Source organism: Triticum aestivum, chromosome 4A, assembly GCF_018294505.1.
Source record: "Triticum aestivum cultivar Chinese Spring chromosome 4A, IWGSC CS RefSeq v2.1, whole genome shotgun sequence".
NCBI classification, from domain to species: domain Eukaryota; kingdom Viridiplantae; phylum Streptophyta; class Magnoliopsida; order Poales; family Poaceae; genus Triticum; species Triticum aestivum.
In genome coordinates, this window is record NC_057803.1 from 565141499 (window position 1) to 565156052 (window position 14554).

Consider the following 14554-nt stretch of genomic DNA (forward strand, 5'->3'; position numbering starts at 1 on the left):
AGTTGGCCCACCATTGGGTCCGGCGGGTCTCTGCGATTATTCATTCATCGGATAGCATTGCGGCGGGTCGGACGGTTCTAGTTTTGGAGAAGAACTATCACTTTACCCCCCTTAAGTAGAAGCTTGGGCAGCTTAAGCGTCATTGCTCTCGCATGGAGGAGCTCATATCAGCTCTCATTAAGTATGCGGACTCTGATAGCACAAAGGACCCAGGATCTGATGATGAGAAATCCAATAAGGGCAAGAATAACAGCAATGGTAAGGGTCAACAGCAAAACCTGGTGGGGCATAATGGAAACAACCAGGGCAACGGGGGTAAGCGATGACACCCCGATGGTGGATCAGATCTAGTATCTAACACCAACATTAGGTACAAAAACCAACGCCGCAATGGTAATGGTAATGGTAAGCTGCCTTATGGCGGGTCAAAGCCTTTTAACCTGGAGGCAACACTTAACACCCCATGCCCGAAGCATAGTCTTCCTGAGAAGCCATCTACTCATGCTTGGAAAGATTGTTGGGTTATGCAAGAGTTCAGGAATTACAGCCTCAATCAGAATCATGGCAATGACAATGGACCGCATGGCGGGCCAGGTTCTGGCTCGCAGGTGAGGGAGTCCAGGATTAGGGGGTCCTCGGATAGCTGGACTATATACTTTGGCCGGACAGTTGGACTATGAAGATACAAGATTGAAGACTTCGTCCCGTGTCCGGGTGGGACTCAACTTTGCGTGGAAGGCAAGCTTGGCAATTTGGATATGTAGATCTCCTCCCTTGTAACCGACTCTGTGTAACCCTACCCCCCTCCGGTGTCTATATAAACCGAAGGGTTTAGTCCGTAGGACAACAACAATCATAATCATAGGCTAGCTTCTAGGGTTTAGCCTCTACGATCTCGTGGTAGATCAACTCTTGTAATACTCATATCATCAAGATCAATCAAGCGGGAAGTAGGGTATTACCTCCACTGAGAGGGCCCGAACCTGGGTAAACATTGTGCCCCCCCCGCCTACTGTTACCATCCGCCTTAGATGCATAGTTCGGGACCCCCTACCCGAGATCTGCCGGTTTTGACATCGACATTGGTGCTTCAATTGAGAGTTCCACTGTGCCGTCGCGATAAGGCCTGATGGCTCGTCTGGTTGTCAAGGACAACATTACCTCTAGGGGAGCCCTGGCTGTAGGCCAAACTCTCCGACTAGGCGGCTTCGTCATGACCGCCCGTTCGGCCGTCGCGCCGACGATGACTTCTCGGGTCATCAAAAATAGCCTCCACGTCGACTCGGGATTCACCGAGCAGATGGATCCAATGGAGCTCTCTTCCTTGAACGAGCTCTTGGATCGCATCACCACCTTGGGAGTCACTATGGACTATGATCGGATCGGGCTTAAACCCGACCAAAGGGAGATTAACTCTCCGCCGATCACCCATCAGATAGCGGTGGTGGAGGAGCGATGCAGCGATTCTTCCTCTATTTTGAGGATAAACTACATCCGGATTCCCGAGCTCTCCGAGACGGATACCCGTCTACGGGAGGACATGGCCCAAGCTTCGAACCTAGAATCGGACAGCGGGCCAGAACTATGGGGCAACGTCCCGGAGCCCGAACAGCCAAGCTCGGAAACTCCTCCGCCCCTGGGTCTCAGATTGGGTCAGGGTTTGGGCCTAAATCTACCCACCCACTGTCGGGTGGTAGGTGCGACATATGCCAATGGGTGGATTATCATTGTGGGAGACAATAAGATGTCGCTGGTGCCTGGAAACGGGATGAGGTGAAGACATGCACGCCGGCGAATCTTACCCAGCTTCGGGGCTCTCCGTGGAGATAACACCCCTACTGCTGCTCTGCGGGGTCTCCGCATGATCGCTAGATGAATAAGTAGCTACACGATGCTCCTTGAGCTGTTTGGCGAGAGGAGGAAGAAGGGCAAGGCTTGCTCTCTTCTCCTTCCTACGTGGTGTCTAAAACTAGCGGGATCGATCTCTCTTTGCATGGATGCCCCGGGGGGTTTATATAGGCCTACCCCCCGGGGGTACAATGGTAATCCGGCTGGGCGCGGGGCCCAGCCGTCTGTGTCTACGCTCTCCGGCTTCTGCGCCAGCTGTTGGGGCCCGCCGGCTTGTGGGTCCCTCCGGCTGCCGGCTCCTTGGTCGACAGGCAGGCCCCACTGTCCAGGGCCTTGTCGACGGCTGGTTACTGTTGCTTAATCTTGGTGACGAGGGCTTCGCCGAGGTGGGCATGGCTACAGTGCCGCCGCCCGGCGGGCGATCGCTGTAGCCTCACCGCATCTTGTCTCCTTCATGGGGCGTCTTCTTCGAGGGAGGTGGCAAGCCGGCTATGGGGAGCCGGCTCTATCTTGGTCCGACTGGGGGAGGCCTGGCCGCCTTCGGGTGTCTCTCTGCCCGAAGGGGCCCACCGCCCGTGGGCCGCGCCGGTGGTCCGTCGTGGTTGACATCAGGGTCATCGTGGCAGCAGTGCCGCGCCGGACGGGTCATGGCCACCCGTACGGCGCACTGTGCCAGGCGTGCTCCGGGATTCGGGGATGGCAGGCTTCACTGTAGCCACGCCCCGTCACATCGCCGTTATGTGGATGCAGACTTCGAGGGTACGATCTTGACCGCTTTATGGGAGTCGGCTTCTTGGAGTCGGCCCTCTCGCGGCCGGCTTCTCGGAGCTGGCCCTCCCGCGGCGTTTCTTCATGAGGGCTGAAGTTGGGCCGCCTTCCGATAGCCGGCCTGGAGACAGCCGGCAAGGGGAAGGCGGCCCTCTGTCTTGGATTCTTGAGGGCCGAATCGGCTCGTAATTTTATTAGAAGGGCCAAGGGAGCCGACTAGGCTACCCATGGTTATTTACTCCGACAGTAGTCCCCGAAGCTGATCGAGCTTCGAGGCGGAGAAAGGGACGAGAAGCTAGGTCAGCTTCCTATCCCGAGGGGCCGGCTTTTGCGTGTGCGCGCCGTCTTCGGAAAGCTCCGTTTCTTGTAGGCGGGAACGTGGGTCGCCCTGCGAGCTGACCCCGCGCCATTCCGCGGGCCACGTGGCGAGGAAGTCCTGCCAACGCACGCGCGCGACGGGACGCCGCCGCAGGCCCGGGCCTGCCACTCGCGGGCCTCGGTCCGAGCACGGATCTTCTGCGGCCCACATGGACCGCTCGCCTCCCCGCGGCGGTTTTATTCTGCCATCAAGGCACAATAATCGCGGGACGTGGGGGAGTGGGCGCAGTTGATCCCCACGTTCCCCCATACTACGCCTCCTCGGCTCCGCCGCGTGGTCTATAAGTAGGAGGAGGAGGGGGAGCGGCAGAGGCTCGTGCGCTCTCCCTCACTCTGCCCCTTCTCGCCCTCCTTCTTCTCTTCGCCGCAGCAACTCTTCGCAGCGCCGTTCCGCCATCGCTTCGTCTTGCTCCCTGCCGCATTGCTCCCATGGCGTTGTCGAGCTCGTGGGATGGCTCCAACGTCCACGAGGACCACGTCGAGTTCCTCCGCCAGACGCGGCGTCTGCCCGGCGAGAACCTAGTGCGGGTTCGTCAAGCGCCGGCGAGGGAGATTTTGCCGGCACCGAAGGAGGGCGAGCGGGTGATCTTCCGCTCGCACTGCTTGTGTGGCTTCGGCCTCCCGGCGAGCGGATTCCTTCGAGCCTTCCTCGAATTCTACCACCTCCAGCCGCATCACCTCACGCCCAACGCGGTGATGCTGCTGCCGGCCTTTGTCACCTTGTGCGAGGGTTTTCTTGGAGTTCTCCCCACGCTCGAGCTCTGGGGGGAGTTCTTCCAAAGCAAGCTCGGCACCGTCGTCGCGGGCGTGCCCGCCCCCTGTGGAGCCTTCATTGCCATGAGGCGGGTGAGTGAGAACAATCCGTTCCCGTCCATTCCGCTGATCCAGTCGGTGAAGCTTTGGCAGAAGTCTTATTTTTATGTGAAGAACGTCGCCCAGCAAGGCGACTACGTCAACCTGCCGGCTTACATAGCTGGCCCGCCGGCTGGGAGGCAACCTTCATGGAGCTACCGGGCCAGGTCGCCGTCTCAGGCCAGGAACGCAGTCGTCTCCCGGCTTCGGGTGATGATCCAGTCGGAGGGCCTGACCGGGGCCGACTTGGTGGCCGCCTTCGTGGAGCGCCGGGTTCTTTCGCTCCAAGGCCGACCTCACATGATCTGCCAGATGAGCGGCCCCTTCGACCCGTGCCGGCTGAGCACCAGGGAGATGCCTCACGCAGAGGTGTCTTACATGGTGAATTACATCTCCAACTACAAGCTCGCCGAGGATTGGCGATACGGCAAGGAGCCGTATTCCCACGCCAACCCTCCGCCTTCGGTAAGTTCTTTCTTCTTTTCTTCCTTTTTGTAGCCGGCCTCATGATAGCTGACTCTTGATCAATTGGTTTGCTTTTAGCAGAACCCTCTTCTTCCGCCGACAGCCGGGGCCGTGGGGGTAGAGCGCCAGCTCCTCCCCGGCCGCACGGTGGACGACGCCGACGATCCGGACCTGGGAGCGGCCGCCATGGAAGACGCCATCGTGGGGGAAGGCGACGAGGCCGGAGGCGCGGGACTCGGGGCCAACTTCGAAGACTGGCCGAACGATGACGAGGTCGAAGTCGCCCCGCACCGCCAGCCGGCGCCTGATCATCAAGGCGCGGGCTCGTCCATCGTGCCGGCTGCCCGTGGCGGCACGCAGAAGCGCCGGGCCGCATCAACCTTCTTCGGCAGCCGGCCGAAGAAATCGAAGGCTTCCACGGCGGCGACCAAGCGGGATGAGGCGGCCGCGAAGGCGGCCCGCTTCCGCAAGGTGGTGAAGCAGCCGCAAGCGGTCTCTGCGTAAGTCGTTGAATGTCTTGCATATATATTTTTTGCCTTTTTCGTCCGAAGCTCTTCTAAACCTTTCTTTTCTTGCCGGACAGGGCGCTGCTTCTCTCGAGCGAGGTCCTGGCAGCTCCGTAGTCGGGCCGACTGGAGGGTCCTCAAGCTCCCGCCGCGTGGACCCCCGTGCCGACCTTAGGGAGGCCACAAAGCGGAATGCGCGGGAGGTGCGGGAGGAGCGGGAGGCGGCGGAGCGAAGGACCGCCCAGACGATGAAGGAGCAGGCCGACGCGGCGGTCAAGGCCCAGACGAAAGCGGCATCCGCGGAGACGGAGGCGGAGGCCTCGCACAACCGGCCTCCGCTGCTCGTTGTTCCCCTCCGCGCCGTGGCCCACAACATTCCCGTGCCCCCGTCGGAGGAGGTCGACCAAGGCCCGCCGGTGATGGAGGGGCAGGAGGACCACGTGATCTTCGTGGAGGGGCCTCGCAGACTGCGCCCACTGGAGCGGGCCAAAGCGGCCAATCAGCTACGGCGCCAGAGCAGCCGTCCAGAGGCGAACCAGAAGCAGGGGCCGGCCTCGAGGTGCAGCCGGCATTGCGCCGGCGCGCAGGGGGTGGCGCCTCCGCGCCGGAACCGCACCGAGCAGCGGGCGCCAGCCAGACGGCGGGGGCCCTGGAGGCGGCCAGCGTCAGCACGTCCGAGTGGACTCCCAGCGGGGGGACGGGCAAGCTGAACACGGCGGCCCAGGAGGTCCGGAACCGGCTTCAAGCTCAGGCCGCCTCGCTGCAGCGATACACTCAAGAGTTTCTCTCGACGCGGGCCGTCATCCGGGTGAGTCTTCTGGCCTTGGTTATTTTGTTCTTTTGGTTTCTTCCGTGGGGGCGCGTCAGCGCACCCACTGGGTGTAGTCCCCGAGTTCCGAGCCGGCTGATGCGCAGGCGGCTTGGAACTTACTAGGTTCTGACAACTTAACTTATCCTTGCTTCCTGTATAATCTTTCAGGAATATCACAACCTCCGTGCAGCCGCCTTCAACTCCCAGGCTCAGGAGCTGGGCAGGAGAACCGAGGACCTGACCAGCAGCCGGAGTGCGTATTTGTTTTGTTCATCTCCTGTGGGGGCGCGTCAGTGCACCCACTGGGTGTAGTCCCCGAGATTCGGGCCGACTGCTGAGCAGCCGGGTCGGATCTTCCTTGACGACTTCACCTTATTAATTTCCTTTGTCTTCATGCTTGCAGGAGCCAATGCCGACTTGAGGGAGCAGCTTAGCGGGGCCCAGGCCGCCCTTCGCGCCAAGGAAGCCGAGTACATCGCCTTGGTCCTAGAGCGTGACCGCCTGGTCAAGAAGTTGGCCGACCAGGAGGAGAGCCATAAGGCGGCCCTGAAGAAGGCACAGGACAACGAGGACGCCCTGAAGGCCGAGTTCGAGACCGAAGCGGCGGGCTGGGCTGAAGCGAAGCAGGCGCTGAGCGAGGGCTTCAGCTGTATCGAGGATCTGATCGACGGTAAGCCGCCTTCTTCACTCCCTGCTTGCCCTTTGATCCCTGATTTGTATTCTGACTTGTGCTGCTTTTTGTTCTCTGTGCAGACTACTTTCCCGGCTACTCCATCTTCGCCACCCAATCCATCAAGGCCCATCGCGAGGCACGCCGGCAGGCGGGGGCTGAAATCGCGCCGGACGCAAGCCGGACGCTCGAGGAACAGCTCTTGGCGGTCCAAGCCCGGCTGCAGCCGGCTCACCGTATGCTCCGTCGCCTCCAGCGCGCCGGGGCGCAGGTGTTGGCTGCCCTTTGGCCAAGCGAGACGATTCCCCGCACTCGAATCGGACTGCCGACTGGCTGGAGGTGGCGGTTGGCTGTTTCGAGGCCTGGAAGGCATCGGCAGCCCGACTTGGAGCTGGGCGGGCACTGGAGTTCGTCCGAGCCTGGTATCCGGAGCTAAATCTGGACCAGCTGCGCACCTGGCGGCTGGAGGCCGACGAAGAGTTGGAGGAGGTGCGGCCGGCTATCGCTCAGCGCGCTTCGATGATCGCCGAGTGTACTGACATCGGCGTCTTAGCTCCTGAGATCAATGACGACGGCGTTGCCCAGCCGGAGGAGTGGTTCGGGCTGGACCTGGCAGCGGGTGTAGACTCGGCAGAGGAGATCGCCTCCAGCGATGAAGGCGAAGACAACGAAGGAGAGGAAGGCGAAGACGTTGAGCCGACTGGTGAAGCGGGCAGCCAGCCTCAGCCTGATCGTGCCTCCGGCAACAAGGCGCGTGCTAGCGCGCCCTCTGTGGGAGGCGGTGATCATGCCGAGGTTCGCCAGCCGGCCACTCCTCCAGCCGGCACTGCCGTCTCCACCAACCTGCCTGACTCGCCAGTCGCTCCCTTGGCCTAGTCTGCCGTCCTTGTTTTTTCCTGCTCGTTGCCTTTTGAACAACTTTATTAAACTTGCGCAGTTCCACCCACTGGGGGTGTATTCGAACTATGTTGAATGCTGGCCTTTTGAAGGTCTTTTATGTAAATATTATTGTGTGTTTGGTTTCCATTCATGTATGCTTTTTATCCTTAGGCTGTTTCCTTTGCCGCCTTCCCCTTCCGGGAAGGCAAGTACTCGAGCTTTCTTAGATTGGAGCGAGGTGAATGGAAGCCGGCCGGCCGGCTACTCTGGTAGCCGGTCGGTGGTGGGAGAAAACCGGCTTTTGTTATATTAGTCCGTTAGGCCCTAGCCGTTTTTCGTGTGGGCACCCGTTCCTGCCTTTAACTCTTGCCAGCCGGACAGCCGGTTCTTCGAACTGCGACTTTTTGGCAAGAGAAGGCTAGGGAGCCGGCACACTACTTGTCTGACTGCGGGTAGGACTTCTAATATAACTCCAGGCGGCCAGTCCCCGGGCCGACTAGTCGAACCCGGTGCCGGACGGAAAAAGTGAATGCAATGACAAGGCCATAAGCATGATACTTTTCATTCATAGATAAAAGATGGCAGTCCCCGAGCTCTCCTCGGGGGGCCTATTGTCTCGTACTTAGTACAAAAGTTAGCGTGATACGTACTGCATTTCAACTGTAAAACCTTCAGAGGAGGTTGGCGTTCCATGGTCGTTCCGACTCCTTGCCGGAGTCGTCTCTCTTTCGTGCCTTCGGCTTCTACGCGTCGATCAGGTAGTAGGAGTCGTTGCCTAAGGCTCTGCTGATGATGAAGGGGCCCTCCCAAGGGGCCGAGAGCTTGTGCTGGCCGGCTGTTCGCTGGATCAGCCGGAGCACAAGATCGCCCTCCTGGAAGGATCTTGGCTTGACCTTCTGGCTGTGGTAGTGGCGCAGGCCCTGCTGATAGATGGCAGACCGGCTGAGGGCTAACAGTCGGCCTTCTTCCAGCAGGTCGACGCCGTCTTCTCATGCTTCCTTGGCCTCGGCTTCCGTGTAGATGGTCACCCGAGGCGAGTCGAACTCGATGTCAGTTGGGATGACCGCCTCGGCACCATATACGAGGAAGAAAGGAGTGAAGCCGGTTGACTTGATTGGTGTAGTGCGCAGACTCCAGAGGACAGCCGGCAGCTCATCAAGCCAATAGCCGACTGAACGCTCCAGTGGTATGATCAGTCGGGGCTTGATGCCGGAAAGGATGAGGCCGTTGGCTCGCTCAACCTGGCCGTTTGACTGCGGGTGGGTAACGGACGCTAGGTCCAACCGGATGCCTTGTGTCGCGCAGAAATGTGCCAAGGCTCCCTTGGCGAAATTCGTGCCATTGTCGGTGATGATGCTGTGTGGTACGTCGTACCGAGTTGTTATATTTTTGATAAATGTCATGGCAGTCGGCCCATTCAGCTTCTTGATCGGCTTTTCCTCAATCCATTTGGTGAATTTGTCCACGGCGACAAGCAGATGTGTCATGCCGCCGCGCGCCGTTTTGAATGGGCCCACCATGTCCAGTCCCCAAACGGTGAAGGGCCAAGTGAGGGGAATGGTCTTGAGTGTTGAAGCCGGCATGTGTTGCTTGGAGCTGAAGAGTTGGCACCCTTTGCAATGTTTAACTAACTCCTTGGCGTCATCCAAAGCAGTCGGCCAAAAGAAACCATGGCGGAAGGCTTTGGCGACAAGTGATCTTGAGGCCGCATGGTGGCCGCATTCTCCTTGGTGGATGTCTCTGAGGATTGCAATGCCCTTCTCTTGCTCGATGCATCACTGGAGGACCCTAGTGACACTGCGCTTGACAAGTTCTCTGTTGACGATGGTGTATGCTCCGGCTCGGCGTTGGACTTGTCTTGCCTCTACTTCGTCAGCCGGCAGATCTTGGTTTATTAGGAAGTTGAGGATGGATTGAGCCCATGATGGAGCTGCGACCTCTTCTATTGCCAAAACGGCTACTGTGACCAGGGCGAGCGGGCTGGGCGGTGAAATGCTTGAGTCGGCCGCCGCCTGCTGTGTTGGTGTAGTCTCCGGGCCGACTACCGCAGTCCCCGAGCCGGGTGTGGCAGTCCCCAGGTCGGGCGTAACTACGGAAGTCCCCGAGCCGCCTGCTGATGCCCCCTGGCCGACTATCAAAGTCCCAGGGTCGCCTGCTTGGTTCTTCGAGCCGGACCCGGCCGCGTCGGGGTCAGGCAGCATGAAGATGGAATCGGACTCTGGAGACGGCTTGAGGAGGCGTTGTAGAGAGACACCGGTTGGTATTGCTTGCCGAGTGGAGCCTATTCGAGCCAGGGCATCAGCTGGCTCGTTGTCGGCTCGTGGTACGTGGAGGAACTCGCATCCTTCAAAATACCCACTGATCTGCTGAACGAGGAAGCGGTAGCTTGCCATATTTGCGTCCTTGGCATCCCAGTCGCCGGATGATTGCTGGACCACCAAGTCCGAGTCGCCATAACATAGGATCCGGCGAATGCCGAGTTCTTTGGCAAGCCGGAGCCCGTGTATGAGCGCCTCATACTCGGGCACGTTGTTGGAGGCGGCAAAGTGAATTTGCAGCGTGTATCTGATCTTGTCCCCTTTGGGAGAGGTGAGGATGACGCCGGCTCCCAAGCCGGTGCGCATCTTGGACCCATCGAAATGCATGCGCCAATGAGTGGAGTCGGGAGCCGGCGGTAGGTACTGGGTCTCGGCCCAGTCGACGAGGAAGTTGGCCAATGCTTGGGACTTGATGGCGGTGCGAGGCTGGTAGAAGATCGTGTAGGGGGCCAGCTCGATGGCCCATTTCGCCACCCGGCCGGATGCATCCCGGCTGCCTATGATCTCGGCCAGCGGGGCGATGCATACAACCGTGATGGGATGCTCTTGGAAGTAGGGCTTCAGCTTCTTGGCGGCGAAGTAAACGCCGTAGCACATCTTCTGGTAGTGCGGGTAGTTCTGCTTCGAGGTAGATAGCACCTCGCTCAAATAGTACACCGGCCTCTGGACCGGCTGGGCTCGACCTTCTTCTGGGTGCTGGACTACGATGACGTTGCTGACCACCCGACTGGTTGCAGCGATGTAGAGGAGCATGGGCTCTTTCTCAGTCGGCGCCGCCAGGACAGGCGGCGTGGCCAGCATCTTCTTCAGCTCATGAAAAGCTTGGTCGGCTTGGTCATTCCACTCGAAGGTTGGTCTTCTTCATGAGGCGGTAGAGGGGAAGAGCTTTCTCTCCAAGCCGTCTGATGAAGCGGTTCAGGGAGGCCAAGCATCCGGTAAACTTCTAGACGTCTCGAAGTTTGGTGGGAATCGCCATTCTCTCAATGGCCTTGATCATTACTGGGTTGCATTCGATGCCGCGTTCGGAGACCAGGAAGCCTAGGAGGTGGCCGGCTGGCACTCCGAACACGCATTTCTCGGGGTTAAGCTTGATTTGGAACCGGCGTAGGTTCTCAAATGTTTCCTTGAGGTCTTCTAGCAAGGTGCCATGCTTCTCCATCTTCACCACAATGTAGTCTACGTAGACGTGGGCATTTCTGCCGAGTTGCTTGAGGAGGCACTTCTGCATGCAACACTGAAAAGTGGCACCGGCATTTCTCAAGCCAAATGTCATAGTCAGGTAGCAGAAGGCTCCGAATGGCGTGATGAAGGCGGTCTTCAGGCGGTCTGCCGGATCTAACTTTATCTGGTGATACGCTGAGTAAGCATCCAAGAAACTCAACAGCTCGCATCCGGCCGTGGAGTCTATCACTTGGTCAATCCTTGGCAGGGCAAAGGGATCTTTGGGGCAGGCCTTGTTGAGGCTCGTGTAGTCTATACACATGCGCCACTTGTTGTTCTTCTTTAGCACGAGGACCGGGTTAGCAAGCCACTCTAGAAAGAAAACTTCCATAATAAAGCCGGCTGCCAGAAGCCGGGCTATCTCCTCTCCCACAATCCTGCGTTTCTCCTCCGATAGTCGGCAAAGGGGTTGTTTGACCGGCTTTGCGTCTTCTCGGACGTGTAGTTTGTGCTCGGCGAATTCCTTTGGAACACCCGGCATGTCCTTGGGGGACCATGCAAAGATGTCCCGATTCTCACGGAGGAAATCGGCGAGCTCGCCTTCCTATTTGCTGTTTAGGTTTGCCCCGATGACGGCAAACCTCTCTGGGTGCTCGGGGTCAAGAGGTATCTTCTTCGTCTCCTTGGCCGGCTGGAAAGATCCTTGAGCATCATGCTCCTTGGGATCGGGGGACAAGGCCGACTGCTTGCCGGCCATGGCCACGACTCGGTCCATCATCTTCTTTTCTTCGGCAATCACAAGGGACTCGGCCAGCCGGCTGCTGGCTGCTGCACACTCAGAGGACTTCTTGTAATCGCCGGCTATGGTGATGACGCCTTTGGTGCTCGATATCTTCATCTTGATGTATGCATAGTGGGGAACTGCCATGAACCTGGCCAAGGCGGGTCGGCCAAGCAATGCATGGTAGGGGCTCTCTAGGTCCACCACTTCAAACCAGATCGCCTCCCGGCGGAAATGCTCCTTGTCCCCAAAAAGTACATCAATCTTGATCTTGCCAATGGGGGCGCAGGACAAGCCGGGTACGATGCCATGGAACACAGTCCGAGTAGGCATGAGTTGCTTCGTCTTGACATTCAACTTCTTCATGGTGTCACGGTACAGGATGTTGATGCTGCTCCCGCCGTCTATCAGCACGCGGGAGAAACGGGCAGCGTGTCTATCCGTTGCAAGGGTGGCATCCAAAACCAACGCATAAGAGCCGGGAGACGACATCACCTCTGGGTGGTCGGTCCGGCTCCAGCTGATAGGTTTTTCTGACCAGTGCATGTGCTCGGCGGGGTTGGCAACAACCATGTTGACTTCTTGGTGCTCTCGGCGTTTGCTGCGCCAGTCTTCGAGCTGGCTCGTAAAGATGACATAGGCGGCATGCTCGTCGGGGAACTCATCGTGCACGGCTCCGACTGTGGGCCGAGCGGCCGGCGGCTGCGGAGCCAGAGGCGGCGGACCAGCAGGAGGAGGCGGTGTGAGCCCTTCGCCTTTGGAGATTCGGGTGAGCCAGTGGCACTTCCGGGTCGTGTGGTTGGACGGCTTCGCGCCGCTGTGGAACTTGCACGGGGCGTCGAGAGTCTGTTCGTAGGAGAAGGCCGGCTGCCAAGCCGGCTTGCCGCCCCTCTGCTTCTTGGGTGCGGGCCGCGCTTCGGGCTACTCATCTTCGACTGTGGCCACCTGCCGACTAGTGGAGGGCGGCACGGGGCCCTTGCGCTTGTGGTCCTTCTGGTGTGGGCGTCGGCTGGAGTCTCCAGCCGGCGTCTTGGGCGCCGGGTTGAGTACCTTTCCGGACGCGTCTACCCGGAGTTCGGTCTTCATCGAGGAGTCGGCGGTGGCGTACTTGTCCGCTATGACCAGAAGCTCATCGAGGGTAGTCGGCTCGTCGCAGAGGAGCTTGTGCTTGAGGAGGGTGCCTTCTCGGCACCCGGCAGTGAAGTATTCTATGGCTTGCACCTCGTGCACCCCTTCGCAAGAGTTACGGAGCTCGGCCCAACGCGTGAGGTAGTCGCGAGTGGACTCGGCGGGGCCTTGTACGCACAAGGAGAGCTGTCTGGGCTTGGGAGCCCGCTTGTAGGTGCTGGTGAAGTTGCAGACGAAGGCTTCTGTGAAGTCTAGCCAGCTATTGATGTTGTATGGCTTGAGGCTGTTGAGTCAGGTCCGTGCCATGCCCTGCAGCATGAGGGGCACGTACTTCATGGCAACGCGCCTGTTGCCGTTGGCTATGCTAACCGCCGTGGAGTAGTCGATCAACCAATCTTTCGGCTTCATGGAGCCGTTGTACTTGGGTGTGTCTCTTGGGAGCGAGAACCCTTTGGGGAAGGGCTCGTCGCGGATGCGGGGGCCGAAGCAAGGTGGGCCGACATCGTCTTCTTCTTCTAGCGCCAGGGATCGCGCCAGGCGGTCAATCCGATGGCGGGCGTCGTTCTCGCCGACTCCTTCACGGCGACCTAGCCGGCCGCTGAGAGTCGTATGCGCAATAGGCGGCGGGGTGGGATATCTCTCTCCACGGGGCCGGGGCGGAGGCGGGTTGCCCCGCCACTCCACGGCCCGGGGGTGGCCTTCTGCGTCTCGCTCGATGGAGATTCAGGTTCGGCTTCGGCTGGCAGCCGGCTCTTTCTCGCGCCGCGCGCGGGTTTTGCCCGTAGTCAGCGTCTGGGACGTCGCGCCGTGATCTCGGCGCGGGGGAGGGCTTTCCGCGCGGGCGTCGGCTTTGTGCCGCTGCGCGGCCTCATCGATCAGCTGCTGGATGTGTCGGGTCATGTGGGGGAGTTCTTCGGCCCCCAGCTCATCCAACTCGTTTACGGCCGCCTGGGTGGCGCGCAGGTTCTCGAGCGGAGTGGCGTAGACTGGGCGGTCGACTCCTAGCGTATCGGCGACGATAGCACCGCGCTGTCTGACAACGCCGGCCCGGCTGGGCCCGCCTGGGGGCGGCATGCCAAAGGCGGCGCGGTCGGCCTCGCGTCGGTGGGCCTCAGCGAGGCGTCTCATGGAAACCAGGGCAAGGCGGCGAGCTTCCAGTGCTTCAGCGTCGGCATCGGCCGGGAGGGGGATGGACAAGTCGTGGACCGCCGCGTGCGGGGCGTCGTGGGCGCTTTCGTTGAAAGCGCCGCCGTGGCCGATGACCATCACCTCGGTGGTGACAACGTCGTAGCCATCGGCCCGGGGAAGCGGGTCGTTGTAGATCGCGACGTCGGTGGGGAAAGTGTCGAATGAGGCCGTGTCGGAGTCGACAGGCATCGGATCGGTGGAGCCAACTGACTCCAAGTCCACGGCAGGCTCGCCGGAGACGTGGAGCTGGCCGAGGAGGTTGACGAGGTGGTCGGTGCCCGCGTCGGAGGCGAGCTCGTCGGAGATGAGGGTCTTGTCAAGGAGATCGGCGAGGCTGCTCGCCGCACAGATGTTGGTGACGCCTTGTAGCGCGTCGTGGCAAGCGCCATCGAGCGTGCCGGGCTGGCTACGCTCGCGGGGGAGGAAGAGGGTTCCCGTCCAGAACAGGTCTCCGGACGACGGTGCACCTGGACCCACGGTGGGCGCCAAATGTCGGGTGGTAGGTGCGACATATGCCAACGGGTGGCTTATCATTGTGGGAGCCAATAAGACATCGCCGGTGCCTGGAAACGGGATGAGGCGAAGACATGCACGCCGGCGAATCTTACCCAGCTTCGGGGATCTCCGTGGAGATAACACCCCTACTGCTGCTCTGCGGGGTCTCCGCATGATCGCTAGATGAATAAGTAGCTACACGATGCTCCTTGAGCTGTTTGGCGAGAGGAGGAAGAAGGGCAAGGTTTGCTCTCTTCTCCTCCCTACGTGGTGTCTAAAACTAGCAGGGATCGATCTCTCTTTGCA